This window comes from Microcebus murinus, chromosome 29 (assembly GCF_040939455.1).
Source record: "Microcebus murinus isolate Inina chromosome 29, M.murinus_Inina_mat1.0, whole genome shotgun sequence".
Classification (NCBI taxonomy): domain Eukaryota; kingdom Metazoa; phylum Chordata; class Mammalia; order Primates; family Cheirogaleidae; genus Microcebus; species Microcebus murinus.
The window spans coordinates 2,992,349-3,001,164 of record NC_134132.1 but is presented as its reverse complement, the minus strand read 5'-3'; positions in this window follow the sequence as shown (position 1 = coordinate 3,001,164).

Here is an 8,816-nt window from a genome sequence, read left to right as displayed (position 1 = left end):
GATATTTTAATATGTGCATATAGTGTGAAATTATTACCACAATTAAGCTAATTAACATATCCATCACCTCACATAGTTACCTTTTTGTTGGTGATGAGAACACTTAAGATCCATTCTCTTGGCAAATTTAAAGGATACCATACAATATTATTAACTACAGTCACCATGCTTTATATTAGATAGTCAGACCTTATCCATATTGCATAACTAAAACTTTGGAACCTTTGGCCGACATATCCCCTACTCCCCCAGCTCCTGGCAACCACCATTCTACTCTCTGCTTCTATGAGTTCAATTTTTTGAGATTCTATGTATAAGTGAGCTCATGCAGTATTTGTCTTTCTGTGTCTGGCTTGTTTCATTTAGCGTAATGTTCTCCAGGTTCCTCCTTGTTGTTACAATGGACAGGATTTCCTTCTTTTTCAGGGCTGAATAATATTCCATCACATGCTACATTTCCTTATTCATACATCCATGGACACTTAAATTAATTCCATATTTGGCTATTATGTATAACGCTACAATGAATGTAGGAGTGCAGATAGTTCTTCAAGACACTGATTTCACTTCCTTTAAATATATTCCTAGAAGTGGGATTGCTGGTTCATATGGCATTGCTGTCTATTGTCCCCTCAGTTCTGTTAACATTTGCTTTTTATATTTAGGTTCTCCAATGTTGGGTGCATATATATTTACAGTTGTTATATCTCCTTGATGAATTGACCCCTTTATCATTATGTAATGGCTTTGTCTCCTGTGTGAGTTTTTGCATTAAAGTCTATTTTATCTAAGTATAGCCACCCCTGCTTTCTTTGGTTACCATTTTTGTGGAATCTTTTTTTTAATTTCAAAATATTAAGGGGGTACAAATGTTTCTGTTACATGGATACCCTGTATATTGCTCAAGTCAGGGCTTTCAGTGTGCCGGTCACCAGAATAGTGTTCATTGTACTCAATAGGTAAGTTTTTACCTTTCGCCCTCTTCATGGTTTCTAATGTCCTTTACATCTTTTGTGCCTGTATGTTCCCATCATTTAGCTCCTAATTATTAGAAAGTACATGTGGTGTTTGTCTTTTCATTCCTGAGATAGTTTACTTAGGATAATGGTCTCTAGTTTCATCCAAGTTGCTGCAAAACACATTATTTCATTCCTTTCTATGGCTGAGTAGTACTCTATCATATAAATATATACCATGTTTCCTTGGTAGGGCTGCAAATTAGTACAAACTCTTTAGAAAACTATATGGAGATTCCTCAAAGAAATAAATGTAGACTTACCATTTCATCCAGCAATTCCACTACTAGGTATCTACCCAAAGGAACAGAAGTCATTTTATAATAAAGACACCTACACTCAAATGTTTATCACAGCACAAGTCACAATTGCAGAAATGTGGAATCAACCTAAGTGCCCATTGGTAGATAAAGAAAATGTGGTATCTGTATACCATGGAGTACTACTCAGCCATAAAAAGTAATGGGATATCTTTTTTCATCCCTTCACTTTCCCAGCCTGTATGTCCTTACAGTTAAAGTGAGTCTCCTGTAGGTAGAACCACAGTTGAGTCTCTTTTTTTTATCCATTCAGCCACTCTGACTTTTAATTAAAGAATTTAATCCATTTACATTTAGAGTAGTTATTGATAGATAACAATTTGCTATTTCTATTTTGTTAATTGTTTTCTGACTGTTTTGTTGTTCCTTTCTTCTTTTATTCCCCTCTTTCTGTGTGATTTGATGATATTTTGCAGTGTAATGCTTTATTCATTCAATTCTCTTTATCTTTTGTATCTATTAAAGATTTTTTCTTTGTGGTTACCATGAGGCTTACATAAAACAGCTTACAGTTACAACAGTCTATTGTAAGCTGATAACAATTTCACTTTGACCACATACAAAAACTGTATACTCTAACTTCTCCTCTTCTCACATATTATCTTACTGATGTCAAAATTTGCATCTTTTTTATTGTCTATCTATTCACAAATTATTGTGGTTATGGTTATTTTTTAACACTTCTGTCTTTTAAATTTTATACTAGAGTTAAAAATGTAATGTTTTACATATTACAATTACAGTATTAGAGAATTCTAAATTTGACTATATTCTTACCTTTACAGTGAGTTTTTTACTTCCATATTTTTATAATGTTAGTTAGCATCCTTTCATTTCATTTTGAAGAACTCTCTTTGTATTTCTTTTAAGGCCAGTCTAGTGGTGATGAACTCCCTTAGTTTTTGTTTGGAAAGGTCTTTATCTCTCTATTTCTAAAGGACAGATTTGCTGGGTATAGTATTCTTGATTCACAGAGGTTTTTATTATTCTTATTATTTTAACACTTTGAATATAACATCTCACTCTCACCTGACCTGCAAAGTTTCTGCTGAGAAATCCACTCATGGATTTATGGGAGTGTGCATGGGACTAGTCGCTTTTCTCTTACTGCTTTCAAAATTCTCCGTTTATATTTGTCTTTGGAGAGTTTTATTGTAATGTGTCTTGGTGAAGATTTATTTATTTATCTGAGATTCTTTGGACTTCATGGGGCTGGATGTTCAATTTTCTCTTCAGATTTGGAAAGTTTTCTGTCTTTATTTCTTTAAGTAGGCTTCTGTCCCATTTCTCTTCCTTTGCTTCTTCTGAAACTTCCATAATAAATATGTTAGTTTACTTGATGGTGTCCTACCAATGCTATAGGCTTTCTTCACTCTTTTATTCTTTTTCCTTTTTCATCCTCTGACTGGGTAATTTCAAACAACCTATTTCTCAGCTCACTGATTTTTTTCTTCTGCTTGATTGAAACTACTGTTATAGCTCTCTATGGAATTTTTTAGCTTAGTCATTATGTTCTTTAGCTCCAGAATTTCTGATTTTTTTTTAATGTTTTCTATCTTTGTTCACCTGCTTGTTTTGTTCATGTATTATTTTCCTGATTTTATTTCATTGTTTATTTGTGTTCTTTTGTAGCTAGCTGAGCTGCTTTAAGACAATTCTTTTGAGTGCTTCTTCAGGCAGTTCATAGATCACCATTTCTTTTGGGTTGGTTACTGGTGCTTTATTTTGTTCCTTTGGTGGTGTCAAGCTTCCTTGATTATTCATGATCCTTATAGCTTTGCATTGGTGTCTTCACATTTGAAGAAGTAGGCACCTCTTCCCGTTTTCACAAACTGGCTTTGACAGGAAAAGCCCTTTGCCTATCACCATGTCCAGAGACTCTGGGTGAGCCATCTGATAGGGTTCATGGATTGGCTTGATTCTGGAGTCCTAAGGTGGACTGGCCTAGTACCTAGGTCCACAGAAATATAAAGCAAAACAAAAATATCAGGACCCCCCAAGTCCTCATGCAAAAGGGAAGATCAAGCCTGAACACTGAGTCATGCAAATGATTCCCCCTTCCAAATGAATAACTGGTGCTAACATTATTCATTAGCCAGATTCCTATGGAATGGCAAAAAGCCTCAGGCATCTATGAAGGACTGCCTCCACAGATCATTCATAAGAAAATTCTTTGCTGGCCTCACATTAACAAAGACTTGTAAATTATAACATTGGGTATACAGGCTAAGTCTAGCTCCTAAAACTAAAGTCTGTTTGATTCCACACTAATAATGTTGATTATAAGTTTAGGTTCCTAGGTGCAGAATAGAGATAGGACAAGATCAGTCATTCTTCCACCTATCCAAGGACATTTGCATAATTGATTCTTCATTTACTGCCTTTTTCTCTTCAAACATTCACTGTATCTTCAGTAAAATGTAGACTTTTTGGACACTAACTAAAGTCTCACAAGAATGTAGCCATTTTTCTTACTGCCCACCTGCCCCTCATTCTACATCCCTCACCTGCTTTAAGGAAATGTACAAATACTAAATCTCTTAAAAACCTTTTTAGAAAAAACAGTCACAGGTGCTTCTGTGGCTTGTGTTTTTCCTGGACATGGCCTAAACCTGGCTTAATAAAGCTTGATTGATTGAAATCCTTGTCTTAGTCACTCATTTTGGGTTATCAGGGACAAGCCTGGATCCCTGGTCTAGTAGGGCAGGTCTGGTAACTGGGTCCCTGGGAGTGGGCCTGGAACTTGTGTCTGTAGGGACAGGCATGGAGCCTGGGTCCATGGGGGCCAAACTGAAACCTGTTTCCAGGAGAGATGACCTGGTGCTAGGGCATGACTTAGGCATGAATCCATAGGGACTAGCCTGGTACTGAAGTGGGCCTGGCACCTGGGTCCCTGGAAGTGGGCCTGGCACCAGCATTCACTGGGTCAGTCCTGAGGCTGAAGTTGGTAGTGAAGTTGGGTGCTCACTTCACTCTTCTTCCCCCAAGTGGGGGTATCTCTCCCCATTCTGTGCTGCCCAGGTTTGGAGAGGGGCGATGCAGAGAGGGTGAAACTGTCCGTCCTACCCTCTTCAGTCTGTTTTTCTGACTTCTGTGCTTTACCCAAGTAGTATAATCTCTCATGTAGATTCCTTAGCTCTTGTGAAGGTGTTTTTATGCATGGATGGTTGTTCAAATTGATATTTCTATGAAAGGACAAGTACTGGAAATTCCTATGTCACTATGATGCTGGCATCACCCTCCTGCTCTTGTTTTTTAAGCTATCCCACAGCATGCAGTTCTGTGTATTCACCAAAGGTTATTTAGCTAGATAGCTTATGTTTTATTTTTTTAAGAGAGTAAGGGCATAATGGAACAAAATAATTAAAACAATACAGAATGATAGAAATTACGAATAATAGTCTTAGAGGTACAATAGATACCCTGAGAGGTAGGGAAGAGGCTGGCATCTGAGGATTAGCAATTTCTCTTGAGAGCAAGAATAGGCCTGCTGGTGATGAGCTTTTAAATCTTCTGTTTAAATTCAGTGCTAACCTCAGCTCAGTGAGAATTTGTAGGGAACATTTTATAGCATTTATAGAATAGAACTTTACTAATATCAGAAAATGTCCCCCAATGTTGTGATTGTCCCTAACTGATCTCAGCTAATTTTACAGCAGCTCAGCAAAGGTGTCAAGAAGTAGGAGTCAGAGTCTTCAAAAGCCAGCCTTTTCTGCTGTAGCAGGAATCAAACCATTATAAGGGCTTGTTATTCCCTTGATGAACATTTCCCCTTCATCCAGAACTGTGCTTGCTGACTGGGGGGAAGCTGGGAGTGAGTTTAATGGAGTCTCCCAAGTGGAAACAGCCAACTGGAGCGCAGTTCTTAATGGGCTAAGAAGAGTCACGCTTCCCGGCTTCCATCGGTTGCGAGGCAGTGAGGAGTCCCAGGAGAAGAACATTGGCTTTGGGGTCAGACCATGCACCTGAGTTAAAATCCACTCCATGCAGCCATGTGTCCTGGGCATGACTGAACCCTCCGAGCCTCTGTTTACTCATGTGTAAGGGGAGGTATATTAATTCCTTCACTATAGAGCTACTGGGAGAAGTAAACAGGATTGTGTATGTACTCGTGGGCCAGACCCCACGTGCACTATGTCCAGCACTGTGCTGGATTTCCAGGGGCGAACGCACGCTGAGCACATGGTAGGCGGTCACTTAAGACTTTCTGAGTTGACTTGATCTCCGAAAGTAATTGGGAGACTCACAAAATGAACAAAACAAAGAATGTACTCGAAAGGGCTTTGCAACTATGTATGAGACAGGAGATTAAGTGACCCTTTAAACATAAGCTCCTGGGCCTCTTTTCCCAAAAATAGAAATGGAGAGAAGAAGCAGGGAGAAGAAAAACAAGATTTTTTTGAGGCTAAAAGAAAAAGATTCATAAAAATAACGTATATGGTATGTCCACTGCAGCATGAATCCTGGGCCCTTTCACTTCCAAGATGTGGGTATTTAGAGCAGCATTTCTCAACCTCGGCACTTTTGACATTTGCAATAGGTAATGCTTTGCTGTCGGGGACTGTCCCATGCATTGAGTGTTTAGCAGATTCCTGTCCTCTGCCTTCTAGATGCCACTAGCACCCTCTACCAAGTTGTGATAATGAAAAAAAGGCTCCAGATATTGCCAAATGGTCTTCGGGTAGCAATATTGCTCCTATTTGAGAACCAACGCTCTTGGATCTATTGAACCAAAGAATGTAAGAAAAAATATTTTTAAAAAATTATATTCCCTAGAAAGAGATTCAGCACACAGGCTTAGCCCAGTAACAGCACCTCAGTTGGTGGGCCATGTCTGGCTGCAGATGTTTCTCCCACCCAGATTTGACCTCAGTCAGCTGTATGTTTGTGCCCAAGGGGCAAAGAGACTACAGAATTTGGAAAGGTCTATTTTTACCGAAGCTGCTCAGAGCCATTGGGAAATATCGCCTTTCCTTGTCTATCCTCTCTCCCTCTTGCTAACTGCACTCTAGCCACTGCACCCCCTTCACGTCCCTCAAACACGCTGGACGAGTGATGTCTTATTCTGTATATTTTACTGCTTTGACATCTTGGGGTCTTGCTGACCCTGGAGGAACTTTCCCTCTTAGAGCTTGCTGATCCCTAAGATTGCAGACAGCTCACCTGTGAGTGTGTCTTTTATATACAAACTAACCGATCCCTCTGTTGGGCTCTCACCCTCAGGGCCATTATACTTCTTCCCTAATCACCCCAGGGCCAGGTACCAGAAAACCAGGGACAGCCCTGGTGCCCTATAGCCACTGAAATTATTCCAACTAGCCAACCCACAGCCACAGACCCTGCCTCTCCTGTTCCCTCCCGTGGACGTGACAGTAAAAGCTCTTTCTTTCAACCCAGCCTGGCTTTGCACCTGTTGTCCTCACGCGTGTTCACCCACAGCCCAGGGGCAGTCCCAGTTCCTCAAGCGAACCTCGCTCCCTCCTGACACAGCACTTGCCCTGAGGCCTCCGGGCCACAGTCTAGGGTCAGCCCGTCCGGGTGGCTTCCTCTCTGGTCCTCGTGGTCCTCAATACAGTCTGCGTTTGCCCACCCAAGTGGTTACTTGATTAAGCTCTGCTTCCCCTTTAAGATTAGAAATGCTAAGAGGGCAGCAGCTATGTCTGCTTTTTCTTATTATTGCATTGTGGGCACTGTCCGGCACGTGGTCTGTGCTCAATATTCATGGATTGAATGAATGGACGAATCTCTTGGAAACTACTAGGAATGAGAGGAGTCTTTGAAGTCTCGCAAAAGAAAGCCGGAAAAGAGTCAGAGAAATACAGTTTATTACTATTAACACAGTCTCCTTTCCCCCAAGCAGCTGGATCATAAAAGACAACATAAGATGTTAAATAAATAAGAGTACATACTTGTGATGGAATAGTATACAACAATTAAAAATTATGTTTACAATCTAAATGTCTCCTAAGTATGGCATAGTTAAAGAAAGAAACACTAACTAGATATTCAGATTATGCTGCAAATTTATGTTGATTAATATGGATAATGGTCCTGTTATTATTATTCAGTTAAAAAAAGCAGATTATAGGATAATCTGTACAGGTGATATTGGTTTGTTTAAAATTGGCATAAAATTATAAATATGTGCTTAGGATATGCAAGACATTGTAAGAAACATTTTATGTTTACATTAAATATAACAGTCCTATAAGGAAATTATTATTATTATTTCTTTAAAATATCTAATTTTAATGATAAAAAAGGAAGTTTTTAGAGGTAAAACATTTGTCCATAGTTCAGGGCTAACTAAATATGATTATCTCCAGTTAGAATTATCTTTTTGTAGCTTTCTTTTTTTAACTTTATTTTCTAAATTCTCTGCCACAAACATAGATTAATTTTACAATAAAACAAATAATTTCAAAATAAAATGTGAGCCATTAAAGCATTAAAATATTACTGAAGGCAATTAATTTAACATTAATTTAACTTATACAGATTATTCTATAATCTGCTTTTTTATTGAACACTATATCAGGACTATTTTTCTATGCTAATAAACATGACATTAAAATGTTAATATTTTAGTAAAATATTTTTATGCAATGTTTTCAAAACACAGTAGACTAAATTATATACATAGATAACTTCAATTATATTCTTTTTAAATAAAGAGAGAATGGGAAAAGGGTGCAAATATTATAAATGAGTCAGTTTTCTCTTTACTCAGGCATTTTATGGTTAGTTCTTATCAATAACATTGTATCTACCATCATAATTAAGCAGTTTGCCAAAGTTGCCTACTATTCATTTCAGACCAAATCCCCAAAAAGTATCTGAGGCAATTACAACTCTCATCTCACAACGTCAAATGTGTAAGAAATTTTAAGTTTTTTTTTTCTTTTAGTAAAATTAATTTTTATTTCAAGTCCTCATTTTGCAAGAGTGGAAAACCTTGATCTCAATAAATTTCATTCTCCTTTTGTCCTCAGCCGACCTCTACCTTCATCCTTGCCTGGAGCCTCTTCCTGTGGATTAGCCTCACATTTTAGTACGTCTCACAATATCAGGGAAACAGCAACATATGTTAGTATTTGAGAAATATTACCCTTCCTTATGCCTGCAGCACTGAAACACCGATGACAAACAATCGGTCCCAAACCGGACGAACCCGGGTTCACCCTGCAGAGGGAACAGCACGCTGGCCACTGCTGGGGAGCACTAAGTCACAAAAGTTCCACCCTCCTGTGACTTGAGGTCAGCCAGGTTTGCCATGACCTCTCTGTTTTCAGGTTGAGGGTTTATTGTCAAACGGAGATAGAATCCTCTTTGCTTAGAAAGGGCGGTCACGCCAGGTCATGCTGGAGGGAGCTGAAAGGGAACATTGAGCCTGAGCTGGCAGCTGCCTCTGCCCGTGAGGTCGTCCTTCTGCTCCAGGGCAGATGGCGCTGGCAGTGCCACCTGAGTCCTCCTGGAAAGA